Source organism: Bos grunniens, chromosome 18 (assembly GCF_055505025.1).
Source record: "Bos grunniens cultivar Pamir isolate PY7600 chromosome 18, Bosgru_T2T1.0, whole genome shotgun sequence".
NCBI classification, from domain to species: domain Eukaryota; kingdom Metazoa; phylum Chordata; class Mammalia; order Artiodactyla; family Bovidae; genus Bos; species Bos grunniens.
The window spans coordinates 64747686-64763634 of NC_141182.1; the positions used below are offsets into that span (position 1 = coordinate 64747686).

The 15949-nt window shown below is 48.1% G+C and overlaps 1 protein-coding gene across 18 annotated transcripts in view; it reads left to right on the forward strand.

The window, feature by feature from the left end:
* The window catches only part of LOC147354792 (uncharacterized), a 197226-nt gene that overhangs the window by 122988 nt on the left and 58289 nt on the right, over positions 1–15949 (forward strand). The window lies entirely within an intron of this gene.

Sequence of the window (15949 nt, forward strand, 5' to 3'; positions counted from 1 at the left end):
TCACAGTCCAACTCTCGCATCCATACATGACCACTGGAAAAACCATAGCCTTGACTAGACGGACCTTTGTTGGCAAGGTAATGTCTCTGTTTTTGAATATGGTATCTAGGTTGATCATAACTTTCCTTCCAAGGAGTAAGCGTCTTTTAATTTCATGGCTGCAATCAGCATCTGCAGTGATTCTGGGGCCCCCAAAAATAAAGTCTGACACTGTTTCCCCATCTATTCGCCATGAAGTGATGGGACCAGATGCCATGATCTTCGTTTTCTGAATGTTGAGCTTTAAGCCAACTTTTTCACTCTCCTCTTTCACTCTCATCAAGAGGCTTTTTAGTTCCTCTTTACTTTCTGCCATAAGGGTGGTGTCATGTGCATATCTGAGATTATTGATATTTCTCCCAGCAATCTTGATTCCAGCTTGTGCTTCTTCCAGTCCAGCGTTTCTCATGATGTACTCTGCATAGAAATTAAATAAGCAGGGTGACAATATACAGCCTTGACATACTCCTTTTCCTATTTGGAGCCAGTGTGCTATTCTATGTTCAGTTCTAACTGTTGCTTCCTGACCTGCATATAGGTTTCTCAAGAGGCAGGTCAGGTGGTCTGATATTCCCATCTCTTTCAGAATTGTCCACAGTTTATTGTGATCCACACTGTCAAAGGCTTTGGCATAGTCAATAAAGCAGAAATAGATGTTTTCTGGAACTCTCTTGGTTTTTCGATGATCCAGCAGATGTTGGCAATTTGATCTCTGGTTTCTCTGCCTTTTCTAAAACCAGCTTGAACATCTGGAAGTTCATGGTTCACATACTGCTGAAGCCTGGCTTGGAGAATTTTGAGCATTACTTTACTAGCATGTGAGATGAGTGCAATTGTGTGGTAGTTTGAGCATTCTTTGGCATTGCCTTTCTTTTGGATTGGAATGAAAACTGACCTTTTCCAGTCCTGTGGCCACTGCTGAGTTTTCCAAATTTGCTGGCATATTGAGTACAGCGCATTCACAGCATCATCTTTCAGGATTTGAAATAGCTCAACTGGAATTCCATCACCTCCACTAGCTTTGTTCATAGTGATGCTTTCTAAGGCCCACTTGACTTCACATTCCAGGATGTCTGGCTCTAGGTAACATTAGAAGACTGGGAAAAAAAAAAAAAAAACCCACACAGAGGATGACTGCAGAGAAGAAAGCATTAAAATGAGAAATTAGTATCAGAATGAGAGACAAGGGTGCGTTTCTAGGAAGAGTAGACGGTCCATGTGTCACCAGTGAGACACGGTTGTTGGATGAGGGTTGACCGCCTCCCCCCCAGCCCTACCCCCGGCCGTCTCTGGGAAGGACTCTCTCTCTTTCTCCTCACACAGAGTCCTGCACAGGGTGGACCCACAGTGCATATTTATTTATAGATATTTATAGGATAAATTATTAGATGGAAGCGTCGCCAGGCAGACCCTAATCTCTACAGGAAAAAATATAGTAGAGGAGGAAAAAATAATTTTCTCTCTGCCCTCTGAGTTCTTGGCTGAGACCCCTGTAATAAAAGATTAATGACAGAGAAAACAGAAGTTTATTACCATGGGAGAGAATCAGAAGGAAATGAATGGCTCCCTGAGGGGGCCTAGAGTTTAGGTTTAAATACCATCTTAATAGGGGACGTGGGGTTGGAGGATGTGAGTGACCTTCAGGAGAGAACGGTCCCTCAGAAGAATGTTGTTGTTGAGTCACTCAGTCGTGTCCGACTCTTTTTGCGACCCCATGGACTGTAGCCCGCCAGGCTCCTCTGTCCATGGGATTCTCCAGGCAAGACTACTGGACTGGGTTGCCGTTTCCTCCTCCAGGGGATCTTCCCGACCCAGGGATCGAACTCGATGCTCTGGTGTCTCCTGCAAGGAATGTTTGTTGAATGAATAAGTGAAAGAACAGACGAAAATGCAAGGAGGCCACTCAGTGCATATGTCACGGGGTCCATGTGAGAATGTGGGCTTTGTAGACTCTGGGGGGCTCGGGGCGGCGTTCTTGCCCTTGCCCTTGTGTCAGAGGATAAGCACAGAGAGTGGGGAGGGGGGCACAGCCATGGAGGGGGTGCCTCCAGGCTTAGAGCCTCCCGGGCCTCCCCACTCCTCACTCAGACTGGCTGCTCAGCCCTCACATCAGCCTGCTTCCTCCTCCGGGCTCTTGGGTACCTTAGCAACCCCGGCAAGCTCAATCTGTTGCCATGGAAACAACTGCCAAGAGGAGGAGGGGGACGTAGCTGAGAATCAACAGAGTGGGCCTTGGAGGGTGGAATATTCTGGAATCTTGTATCAGACTGAGGGTACGTTTAAAATCCCAGCCGAGAATCCTCTGGTTTCACGTTCGTTGTCTGTGAATAACTAGAAATGTGCGTTCTCTGGAGCGCTTCCGAGGGGAATGTAGAATGGTGCAGCTGCTGTGGAAAGCCATATGGAGGGGCCTCAGAAAACGAAGCACAGAACGACCACGTGCGGATGCGTGCTCAGCCGTGTCCGACTCTGCGACCCCGCGGACTGTAGCCTACCAGGCTCCTCTGTCCATGGGATTCTCCAGGCAAGAATCCTGGAGGGGGTTTCCGTTTCCTTCTCCAGGGGATCTTCCCGACCCAGGGATCGAACCCTGGTCTCCTGTGTCTCTTGCATGGCGCGCAAATTCTTTCCCCGCTCAGCCATTGGAGAAGCCCCAGAGCAGCAGGGAATTCCATCTCTGAGCGTGTAAACCCCAAAGGATTGAAAGCAGGGACTCAGATGTGCACCCGTGTTCATAGAAGAAGTATCCAGAAGGCGTAGGCAAGCCAGTGTCCATCCGCAGCTGGATGGACACACGATGTGGATGTGGTGTATACACGCAACGGAATATTTATCCCGCAAAGGAAGGACACACGATGTGGATGTGGTGTATACACGCAACGGAATATTTATCCCGCAAAGGAAGCTCCCATGGGGGAGCTTGAGGACATGATGCTCGGTGCAGTCAGTCAGTCACAGAAGGACAGATACTGCGTGACTGCTCTTACGTGAGGTCCCTATACTGCAGTAGAGACACAAAGTGGGGTGGTGGGGGCCGGCACTGGGAGGGAGGGGGCTTTACTGTGTGGAGGGGACAGGGTGTCAGCTGGGGAGGACGAAAAGAGTTCTGTGGACGGATGGTGGTGACGGCAGCACAGCGCGAATGGACTGAGTGCCACGGAGCAGCGCGCTGATAAAACGGTTACAATGGTAAACTTTACGTCATATGCATTTTCCTTTCTTAATGTGGCTGTGTGTGTGTGTGTGCGCGCGTGCGTGTGTGCGTGCGTGCGCGTGGGTGTCCGTGCGCGTGTGTGCGTGTGTTTGTGCACACGCACATGTTTGTGGGTGTTGTGTATGTGTGTGTGTGGCTGTGTGTGTGCGCATGTGTGTGCATGTGCGTACGGCTGTGTGTGCACACGCATGTGTGTGCACGCACACGCCTGTGTGCGTGTGATTATTTACTTGGCTGCATGGGCTTTCGTCGCAGTCCTCAGGGATGACATGTGTGTGCACGCACACGCGTGTGTGTGTGTGTGCGTGTGATTATTTACTTGGCTGCGTAGGGTTTAGTCGCAGTCCTCAGGGACGACATGTGTGTGCACGCACACGCGTGTGTGTGTGTGTGCGTGTGATTATTTACTTGGCTGCGCGGGCTTTAGTCGCAGGCCTCAGGGACGCAGGGTCTGACGCGACTGACCGCCTGAACCACCAGCAGCAGCATTCCCTCGCTGCTCCGGAGCCACGGAGCCTCCTTCGGCCGGGGAGACGGCCACCGCCCCCACCTCAACAAGTGTGTCCACTGTGTCTGCTCACACCGCCCCCATCATCATCCATGCCTGTCTCATGTATCCGGGGACACCCAGCCGAGGCGGAGACCATAAGCAGCAAAAAGGTGCTGAATGCATATATGATGTTGTGAAAGGCGTTTATCTTTTGATGATCAGATTAATATGCCTAATCTCCTAATAACCATGAGCTCCACGACTGCAGGGAGCTTGTGCATCTGGGGGCCTGACTCATAGCAGAAACTCCATCAGGATCCATGCTAGTCATTGATTAAGAAAGCCCAGTGAGACTTCCCTGTGGTCCACTGGCTAAGACTCCGCTCTCCCAGTGCAGGGGGCCCAGGCTCAGTCCCCAGTCGGGGAACTAGATCCCACACGCCACTGCTGAGACCTGGCACGGCCAAATACATGTTTTTTAGGAGAGAAAAGAAAGGAAGCCCAGGATCTCGTGAGGCTTTGCCTGAGCTGGCTGCCGAGTAGACGCCACCTCCTAACCTCTGTGTCCGTTGCTGACTGCCATGTCGTTTCCAGCAGGTGTCTCGAGGTTCCTGCCTCGGGGCCTTTGCACTTAACCATTCCCTCTGCCTCGATCTCTCTACTCTTTTTTTTTAAAGAGCTCCATGTTTCCTTCTCCCTCATTCAGCTTTCTGCTCAGATGTTACCACTTCCTTGTTGTTCAGTCGCTCAGTCGTGTCTGACTCTTTGCGACCCCACGGACTGCAACACGCCAGACTTCCCTGTCCTTCACCATCACCCAGAGCTTGCTCAAACTCATGTCTATTGAGTCAGTGATGGCATCCAACCATCTCATCCTCTGTCGTCCCCTTCTCCCACCTTCAATCTTTCCCAGCATCAGGGTCTTTTCCAGTGAGTCCGTTCTTCAAGTGGCCAGTCATCAAGTGGCCAAAGTATTGGAGTTTCAGCTTCAGCATCACTTCTTCCAGTGAATATTCACAGTTGATTTCCTTTTGGATTGACTGGTTTGATCTCCTTGCAGTCCAGGAGACTTTCAAGAGTCTTCTCCAGCACCTTCAGTTCAGTTCAGTTCAGTCGCTCAGTCGTGTCTGACTCTTTGCTATCCCATGAATCGCAGCACGCCAGGCCTCCCTGTCCATCACCAACTCCTGGAGTTCACTCAAACTCATGTCCATCGAGTCAGTGATGCCATCCAGCCATCTCATCCTCTGTCGTCCCCTTCTCCTCCTGCCCCCAATCCATCCCAGCATCAGAGTCTTTTCCAATGAGTCAACTCTTCGCATGAGGTGGCCAAACTACTGGAGTTTCAGCTTTAGCATCATTCCTTCCAAAGAAATCCCAGGGCTGATCTCCTTCAGAATGGACTGGTTGGATCTCCTTGCAGTCCAAAGGACTCTCACACCACAGTTCAAAAGCATCAATTCTTCGGCGCTCACCTTTCTTCACAGTCCAACTCTCACATCCATACATGACCACAGGAAAAACCATAGCCTTGACTAGACGGACCTTTGTTGGCAAAGTAATGTCTCTGCTTTTGAATATGCTATCTAGGTTGGTCATAACTTTCCTTCCAAGGAGTAAGCATCTTAATTTCATGGCTGCAGTCACCATCTGCAGTGATTTTGGAGCCCAAAAAAATAAAGTCTGACACTGTTTCCACTGTTTCTCCATCTATTTCCCATGAAGTGATGGGACCAGATGCCATGATCTTCATTTTCTGAATGTTGAGTTTTAAGCCAACTTTGTCACTCTCTGCTTTCACTTTCATCAAGAGGCTTTTGAGTTCCTCTTCACTTTTTGCGATAAGGGTGGTATCACCTGCATATCTGAGGTTATTGATATTTCTCCTGGCAATCTTGTTTCCAGCTTGTGTTTCTTCCAGTCCAGCGTTTCTCATGATGTACTCTGCATGTAAGTTAAATAAGCAGGGTGACAATATACAGCCTTAATGTACTCCTTTTCCTATTTGGAACCAGTCTGTTGTTCCATGTCCAGTTCTAACTGTTGCTTCCTGACCTACATACAGATTTCTCAAGAGGCAGGTCAGGTGGTCTGGTATTCCCATCTCTTTCAGAATTGTCCACAGTTTATGGTGATCCACACAGTCAAAGGCTTTGGCATAGTCAATAAAGCAGAAATAGATGTTTTTCTGGAACTCTCTCACTTCTATGATCCAGCGGATGTTGGCAATTTGATCTCTGGTTCCTCTGCCTTTTCTAAAACCAGCTTGAACATCTGGAAGTTCATGGTTCACATACTGCTAAAGCCTGGCTTGGAGAATTTTGAACATTACTTTACTAGCGTGTGAGATGAGTGCAATTGTACGGTAGTTTGAGCATTCTTTGGCATTGCCTTTCTTTGGGATTGGAATGAAAACTGACCTTTTCCAGTCCTGTGGCCACTGCTGAGTTTTCCAAATTTGCTGGCATATTGAGTGCAGCGCATTCACAGCATCATCTTTCAGGATTTGAAATAGCTCAACTGGAATTCCATCACCTCCACTAGCTTTGTTCGTAGTGATGCTTTCTAAGGCCCACTTGACTTCACATTCCAGGATGTCTGACTCTAGGTGAGTGATCAGACCATCATGATTATCTTGGTTGTGAAGATCGTTTTTGTACAGTTCTTCTGTGTATTCCTGCCGCCTCTTCTTAATATCTACTGCTTCTGTTAGGTCCATACCATTTCTGTCCTTTATTGAGCCCATCTTTGCATGAAATGTTCCCTTGATATCTCTTATTTTCTTGAAGAGATCTCTAGTCTTTCCCATTGTTGTTTTACTCTATTTCTTTGCATTGATCGCTGAGGAAGGCTTTCTTATCTCTTCTTGCTATTCTTTGGAACTCTGCATTCAGATGCTTATATCTTTTCTCCTTTGGTTTTCATTTCTCTTCTTTTCACAGCTATTTGTAAGGCCTCCCCAGACAGCCATTTTGCTTTTTTGCATTTCTTTTCCATGGGGATGATCTTGATCCCTGTCTCCTGTACAATGTCATGAACCTCATTCCATAGTTCATCAGGCACTCTAGCTATCAGATCTAGGCCCTTCAATCTATTTCTCACTTCCACTGTATAATCATAAGGGATTTGATGTAGGTCATACCTGAATGGTCTAGTGGTTTTCCCTACTTTATTCAATTTAAGTCTGAATTTGGTAATAAGGAGTTCATGGTCTGAGCCAGCACCTTAGCATGTATCTAAAACAGTTCTTCCTGTCAGAGAGCTTGTCAACCTTTTTCTTTTTTTAAAAATTTGTATTGGAGTAGAGTTGACTTACAACGTAGAGTTAATTTCATGTGTATGACAAAGTGAATCAGTTAAACATGTAGCCAGGTGGCTTCCCTGGTGGCTCAGATGGTAAAGAATCTGCCTGCAACACAGGAGACCTGAGTTCAATCCGTGGATCAAGAAGATCCCCTGGAGAAGGGAATGGCAACTCATTCCAGTGTTCTTGCAAAGTGTTGGACATGCCTGAGTGACTAGCACTGCCACTTTTTCATAATATGTCCACTCTTTTTAAAATCTTTTCCCCTGTAGACCTTTACAGAGTGTTGAATAGAGGTCTCTGTGCTACACAGTAGGTCCTTATTAGCTACCTGTTTTACACATAGTAGTGTGTCTGTTTCAGCCCCAGTCTCCCACTTTATCCCTCTGCTCCTTCCTCCCTGGTGACCATAAGTCTGTTTTCTGCCTCTGTGACCCTACTTCTGTTTTGTAAATAAGTTCATTTGTACGCTTTTTTTTAGATCCCACATATAAACAATATCACGTCGTCCGTCCTTCTGCGTCTGACAGTCTCTAGGTCCGCCCACGGGGCTGCAGGCGGCACTATATGACTCTCTTCTATGGCTGCACAGCATTCCGGTGTGCACGTGGGCCACATCTTCCTGATCCATTCCTCTGTGGACATCTAGGTTGTTCCCGTGTCCTGGCTATTGTGAACACAGGGGTCTGTGTATCTTTTCCGATGATGGTTTTCTCCCGGGACACACCCAGGAGTGGGGTTGCTGGGTCACGTGGTAGCTCTCCTCCACGGTTGGAGTTGTACTAATCCTCCTGCTCATCCTCCAGCTCCCCTGCACCAGGGCAGGCTCACAGGCTCAGCGGCAGAGGCACAGGCTGCCATTTCCCCAAGACTAGTTGGCTACCTACCCCCTGGAAGAGACTGGTCCCTTGTGACCTTGTTCAGTAAAGAGCCTGACGCTGGGGAGGAATGCACATTTCTCCCACTGGGACAAAGCACAGGGTAGAAACCTGTGTGACTGACATTTATTCTCTGCTCAGAGACCGGGGCCTGGCATACCGAAGAGCCCAGTCGATATTTACCGAGCACCCTAATGCATTCTGAGGGCGGAGGACACTGTTATCTCTGGGGGCTGCGGCAGCCGCCTGATTTTAACCGACTCTGCAGAGTCCAGCGCATGCGTGTTTCTCGTCTTCCACAACCGCATTGCAAGGCACCCTAAGGTGGCTGCAGCCTGGAGCGTCTTCTGCCTCCCCCCGATACCCACTGTTGTCTTTCCATGAGATTAATCAACCTGTGTGCCCGCTCCCTGTCCCCAGATTGCCATCTGCCCTTAGCAACAGAGATAGGAACCGACCATCGCCATGGAAACTGCAGCCACCGTGGGGAAGGGGCGGGGCCGCGGAAGGGACGCGGGGAGCCCAGCCTGCGAACCAGGATTTTCCAGTCTGTGGAGCCTGTTTCGAACCCTGTCCTGGCACACGGTGTGCCTTCCTTAAATATTTACTGAAATAATGAAGGCCTGAGCCTCAGGGCAGGCTAGTGGGGAGCCCCCACAGTCCCACTGCCCATTTTTGCCTCTGCAGAGAGTGTAAGGTCCTTGGTGGTGAACTGAAGGTTGGAAACGGGGAGCTTTTGTGTTTATTGTCTTTTCTTGGTTCAGTTTCCATCTCAGTGAAACTCAAAGCTCATCTGGGTGGCCTGGGCTTGCGTGTCTTGAAGCAGGGCTTGGATTCCCAGCAGAGGTTGGGCTGGGTCACCACAGTAAAAGCACCAGACCAGTGGTCAGTGACAAGGCTCTGGCCCTTTGGCTTTGGAGAAAGGAATTGTCACAAAGACAGAAAGTGGGGAAACAAGGACTGATGCTGAAGCTGAAGCCACCTGATGCGAAGAGCCAACTCATTGGAAAAGCCCCTGATGCTGGGAAAGATTGAGGGCAGGAGGAGAAGGGGACAACAGAGGATGAGATGGTTGGATGGCATCACCGACTCAATGGACATAAGTTTGAGCAAGCTCCAGGAGATAGTGAAGGACAGGAAGGCCTGGCGTGCTGCAGTCCATGGCGTCACAAAGAGTCAGACATGATCGAGTGACTGAACAACACAGCACAGAGACACGGAGAGATGGTTTTTCTCTCCATCACTTGAGGACATGGCGGGCGGGTCGGGGGGTACTAAAACAGGTTTCCCAGTGGTGCTGGTACCTTACTCCAGCCTTCCCAGCGTCCAGAACTGTGAGAAGCTGCTGTCCGGGGCATTTTGTGATGACAGCTCACACTTGGCTCTGCAGACCGTCAACACGCCACTTTCTCAGGCAGTCCTACTGCCCCTAGCCCCTCCACAAGGCCCCCAAAGCCAAGTGGAATTCCCTACGGTTACCCTGTGACCCCGGAAGAGAACGGTTGCCATGGACAGAGCAGGGGTGGTCAGTGTCCCGGAGACCCATCCCTTTGCCAACTGCAGGCTGTTTTGCAGGGAGTTTCCTGGATTGCGCCTCTCACCAGTGTCTCTCCAGCTTGCTTTCTGTGTCCTTATTTCCTTGGAGAGGACTCCCTCTCCTCACCCACAGCAAGAGCTGGTCTTGCTGTGTACTCTTTATCTTTGCTGCCTTTTACCTTGAAAGAAAAGATCCGATCTAAAATGTCCTGGCTTTCCTCCTCCTCACAGAAAGGTATCAGTTGAGTGAATCGAACATTTAAAGATCCCATTCATTTGTTGTTTTTAACTATTTAGTTTTCAAACTTCCTGTTTTGTACTGGGGTAGAGCCGATTAACAATGTTGTGATAGTTTCAGGTAAACAGCAAAGGGACTCAGCCATCCATATACAGGTATCCAGTCTTCCTCAAACACCACGCCCATCCAGGCTGCCACAGAACATTTCATTTTATTTTTCACACTGTGCTATGGGTTTTAAGGTGCGAATTATCACAGGCAGCACTGTAAAAGAAAGATGCTGTCTGCTAAATTATGGCAAAAATGTGGGGGAAAAAAATCTGAAAAAAAAGTTAGAATAAATGAAGCCTCCTTGTCTCCCTCTCCCCGTCTTCCTTCTTCGTTCTCTCTGTTTTCTGCCCACTTTGTCCTGCTGCCCTCTTGCGCGGGCGTCACTGTGTGATTCTAGGTGCTCTGTGGTCGAAGCTTGCTGTACCTCCTGGTGCTTACCAGGACATCAACCGATAACGGCTGGGTGACCGGATAAATGAAGGAACATGTTTTGCTTCCGAATGGAGTTATACAGTTTTTATATTGTTTGGCTTCCTGTCTCTCTCTTTCTTTCTTTTTTTAAACTTTAATTATAACATAAATGTGTCCCAGATCATTAGGTAACCTGGAACTCAGTAAGCATTAAACAAACATTTGTGGTTATTTTTATCACTACCGTGGTTGTTATACAGTTGCCAGATTTAGCAAATGAAAATACAGGATTCTAATTAAACTTGAGTGTCAGATAAACAACAAGTACTTCCTGAGATCGCATACTTGATTACATCGTAATGATGAACACACACACACGAGGCAGAACTTTGTAGAAACAAAACTTACACAAGAATTTTGTCCAAAGATCAGTGCTCAGAATCACAGTGACGGTCTTTCATTTACTCCAAAACGTATGTGTTTCAGATGTCAACATCGTTGCCATGATGTGGTAGACAGTAGTTTTCTTTTATCCGTTCAGTTCAGTTCGTTTCTTTTATAATGGGGCCTAAAATAATTTACCGCTTAAAATCCACAGCCTCAAAGCAGACAGACAACAGATGAATCTGGTCCTACAATCTCTGCATCAGGTACAAAATCGTATTTTAAATCTCTTCAGAGTATAGATGAGAGCAGTACTGCAAGAGACATAGATATATCAGGCAGTTGCCTTTTATGGAGTAATAGCACCAAAAATAGATGTCATTTTCCAAAAGATTGGCCTAACTGGTAATCTAATTATGATAATTAGGTAATTCCGTGGTAAAGTCATTCATATTTTCTGAAAACCAATGGATTTTAAGTATAAAGAAATTTCTTTACATTATTCCACCAATGACAATGAATACTTTAATGAACAAGGAAGTCTTTAATGAGCCCATTAAGAGAAACCAAAATTTCCTAAGAATATATGGTATGAATCAAACCTGAGTAATTCAGGAGAAAAAAAAAAATCTGAAAACTTGTACTATATTTTTAACTTTTCTTTAAAAGAGTTTTTTGGAGTGTGGACCATTTTTAAAGTCTTTATTGAATTTGTCACCACAATACTTCTCTTCGATGTTTGAGTGTCTTGGCCAAGGCGTGTAGAATCTTAGCTCCCGGACCAGGGCTGGAACCCGCACCTCCTGCTTTGGAAGGCAAGGTCTTTAACCAGTAGACTGCCAGGGAAGTCCGTATATTTATTACTTCTATGATGTTAAATTGTAGTGGAAACCTTCCTGCATTCTGTTGCTGGGATCTAGCGCCTTCATTCAAGAAACTCTCTCTGCATTTGAATAAACACAAAATACCCATCCCAGGACACTTCCAAATCAGAGACTGATATTCTGTGTTACCCCAAATAGGAAACATCCCCAGACAAAGCCAGCACAGACCCTCTTCCAGACCCCAAACCGTCTGAAGGAGAGCTTTCGGCCTCCGAAGGATGACAGAGGTGGTCTGTTCCAGAAAGCATCAGAAAAGCGGCAGGAGGCAACAGCGACCTCCGTTTTTTTCTTCGTAAACTCAACACAGTGTTTTGGGGTTGACACTGTCAGGTTTAAGGTTTATTAACTCTAATTGCCCATCTGGAAACTGAACTGTGGACACTGACATCGTGCAGCTGGAAACACTTAGGGGAAATGAGTCTGTTGGCTTGTTTCTAGTTGGGAGCGTAAAGGTGAACAGGAATGGGCGCTTCGGACCAGTCTGCAGGCCAGTCACCCCCAAGATGTATCTCTAGCAGCAAGTCTTCAAGATTAAAAACCAACTGCTTTTCTTTTTAAGAAACGAGGTCCTTACTGCAGCACAGGGAACTCTACTCAATAATCATGTGGCAGCCGGGTCGGGAGAGGAGTTGGGGGAGAATGGGTACCTGTCCATGTAGCACTGAGTCCCTTTGCCATCCACATGAAACCATCACAGCATTATTTGTTAATCGGCTATACCCCAGCACAAAATAAGAAGTTTTACAAGGCAATAAATAAAAGAAAGTCACATTTTGGAAAAAAAAAAAACAAAGAAAATACACTGGTAGACCCAGGGGCCAGGGGTGTGGGTTGGGAGAGGCGATGGGGACTTGGTGTTTAATGGGGACAGAGCTTCCGTTTAGGAAGGGGAAGCTTTCGGGAGACGGACGATGGTGAGGTTTTCACGACAATGTGAGTGTCCTTATTACCGCTGAACTGCACAGTTAAATACGGTTAAAATGGTGGGCTTTATGTGATGTGACTTTGACCTCAATTTAAAAAAAAAATGTTTTAATAATACATTTGCCAAAAAGAAAAAAAAAAAATCCCTGATTTCATGGGTTTTATATCCTAGCAGACAAGAAGCCTATCAACACAGGAACAAATGCACAAAAGAGGAATTTCTAATAGCAGCCCATGACAGGGAGAACACAAGGCAAGCTGATGCGGTGTTTTTTAATTTGTTCTGGAGTAGAGTTGATTTATAATGTCGTTAGTTTCTGCTGTATAGCAAAGTGAGCCAGTTGTACGTATACATATGTTGTTGTTGTTTAGCCACTAAGTCGTGTCCAACTCTTTGTGACCCCACGGACCTTAGCCCGCCAGGCTCCCCTGTCCATGGGATCTCCCAGGCCAGAACGTTGGAATGGGTTGGCCATTTCCTCCCCTGGGGGATCTTCCTGACCCAGGAATTGAACCCAGGTCTCCTGCATTGGCAGAAGGATTCTTTACCACTAGTGCCACCTGGGATGCCCACATGACCCAACAATCCCACTACTGGGCATATACCCTGAGGAAACCATAACTGAGAAAGACGCAGGTGCCCCAGTGCTCACTGCAGCTTTATTTATAACAGCTAGGACATGGAAGCAAGCTGGATGTCCACTGACAGATGAGTGGGCAGAGAAGATGTGGTGTATATATATAGTGGAATATTCAGTTCAGTTCAGTTCAGTCGCTCAGTCGTGTCCGACTCTTTGCAACCCCATGGATTGCAGCACGCCAGGCCTCCCTGTCCATCACCAACTCCCAGAGTCCACCCAAACCCATGTCTATCGAGTTGGTGATGCCATCCAACCATCTCATCCTCTGTCGTCCCCTTCTCCTCCTGCCCTCAATCTTACCCAGCATCAGGGTCTTTTCAAATGAGTCAGCTCTTCGCATAAGGTGGCTTAAATATTGGACCTTCAGCTTCAACATCAGTCCTTCCAATGAACACCCAGGACTGATCTCCCTTAGGATGGACTGGTTGGATCTCCTTGCAGTCCAAGGGACTCTCAAGAGTCCTTTCCAACACCACAGTTCAAAAGCATCAATTCTTCAGCACTCTGCTTTCTTTATAGTCCAACTCTCACATCCATACATGACCACTGGAAAAACCATAGCCTTGACTAGACGAACCTTTGTTGGCAAAGTAATGTCTCTGCTTTTTAATATGCTGTCTATGTTAGTCATAACCTTCCTTCCAAGGAGTAAGCATCTTCCAATTTCATGGCTGCAGTCACCATCTGCAGTGATTTTAGAGCCCAGAAAAATAAAGTCAGCCACTGTTTCCACTGTTTCCCCATCTATTTGCCATGAAGTGATGGGACCGGATGCCATGATCTTAGTTTTCTGAATGTTGAGTTTTAAGCCAACTTGTTCATTCTCCTCTTTCACTTTCATCAAGAGGCTCTTTAGTTCTTCTTCACTTTCTGCCATAAGAAGGGTGTCACCTGTATATCTGAGGTTATTGATATTTCTCCCGGCAATCTTGATTCCAGCTTGTGCTTCTTCCAGCCCAGCATTTCTCATGATGTACTCTGCATATAAGTTAAATAAGCAGAGTGACAATATACAGCCTTGACATACCCCTTTTCCTATTTGGAACCAGTCTGTTGTTCCATGTCCAGTTCTAACTGTTGCTTCCTGACCTGCACACACATTTCTCAAGAGGCAGGTCAGGTGGTCTGGAATATTACTGAGCCATAAAAAAGAACACGTCTAAGTCAGTTCTAGTGAGGTGGGTGAACCTTGAGCCTGTTATACAGACTGAAATGAGTCAGAAAGAGAAAAACAAACATATATTAATGCATATATATGGAATCTAGAAAGATGGTTCTGATTAACCCATCTGAGGGCAGGAATAGAGTCGCAGACATAGAGAACAGGCTTGTGGACACAGCGGGGCAAGGAGAGGGTGGGAAGAACCGAGAGAGGAGCCTTGAAAAAACACACGGCCACATGTGAAAAAGATAGTGGGTGGGAAGTCACTGTACAACACGGGGACCTCAGCCCGGTGCTCCGGACGACCCAGAGGTGTGGGATGGGGTGGGAGGGAGGTGGGGGGGCACATGTATACCTGTGGCTGATTGATGTGGCTGTATGGCAGAAACCAACACTCTGAAGCAATTATCCTCCAATTAAAAATAAATATGTTTTTAAAAAGAAAATCTTAAAAAAAAAAAGAAACTGATTTTAAAGAACGCTCTCTCCCATAAGACAGGAGCGCTGCGTTAGTCTCCAGGGCTTCCATAAGAAATCGCACAGATGGCATGGCTTAAACTACAGAAATCCACCCTCTTGTGGTTCTGCAGGCGGGCCTTCCTCCATCCTGAGTCGGCAGGCTTGGTTCCCCCGAGGCCTCTCTGCTGGGCTGCTCCCTCTCATCTGCCCTCTGTGCTTGTCTGTGCCCTGATCAGTCTTTTTCTGAAATTTATTTGTTTGGGGCTGTGCTGTGTTTTCGTTGCTGGGAGGGCATTTCTTTAGCTGTGCCTAGCGGGCATTTCTCTCCAGTTGCGGTGACTTCTGTTGCGGAGCCAGGCTTCAGGGGCTTGGACTGCAGCAGTCTCTGCTCGGGCTCTAGAGCTCCAGCTCAGTAGCTGTGGCTCAGCTGCTCCTCAGCATGTGACCTCCTCCCAGAGCAGGGATCGAACTCACTTCTGCGTTGGCCGGGTGATTCTTCACACTGAGCCTCGGCGGAAGCCTCCTCCTCTTATCCTTATAAGGAGGTGCACCCACTGAATCAGGGCCCACCCATCGTACCTTGTTCTAAGTGAATCACCTCGTTAAAACCCTGTCCCTGGGCTGACGCATTGGAAAACACCCTGATGCTGGGGAAGACTGAAGGCAGGAGAAGAGGGTGGCAGAGGATGAGATGGTTGGATGGCATCACCGACTTGATGGACAGGAGTTTAAGGAAACTCCGGGAGATGGTGATGGACAGGGAGGCCTGGCATGCTGCAGTCCCTGGGGTCGCGAAGAGTCGGACACGACTGAGCGACTGAACAAGTCCTAATACAGCTTCCTTCTGAAGCACCGGATGGGGTGTACGATTGTGACGTGTGGATGGGGGGGGCGGGGGCGGGGGAGGGTAGGGGCGCCCCTAACCAGTACAGAGCGGCCTTGCCTTCTGTGATCACTGCTGTTCACACCTCCGCCCCCTCCTGGCACAACCACCCAGGACTCGAGGGGCCCGTGGAGCGAGCGGGTGAGCGATGAGAACAGGCAGCGCTGGTGTGGGGGCGCCGGCGGGTTGTGAGTTCTGAGCACGTGCAGGCGCCCGCGCAGGCCCGCCGATGCCCCCCCCCCGAAGGTGTGGTTCCAGGGAGCGCTCCCGCGTGCCGCCCCCTCAGCGGCCGTGTCTGCCCTGTGCTCCCCCATCCCACCCAGCTGGGACCGCGGAGACGCTGGGGCTGTTGCCATGGAGCCCGCAGAAGGGGGAGGCGGGTCCCAGGGGAGCCCGGGCCTGGAACTTTCGGAAATCTGAGGTTCCCACTGTCAGCGCCCCCGGCACACAC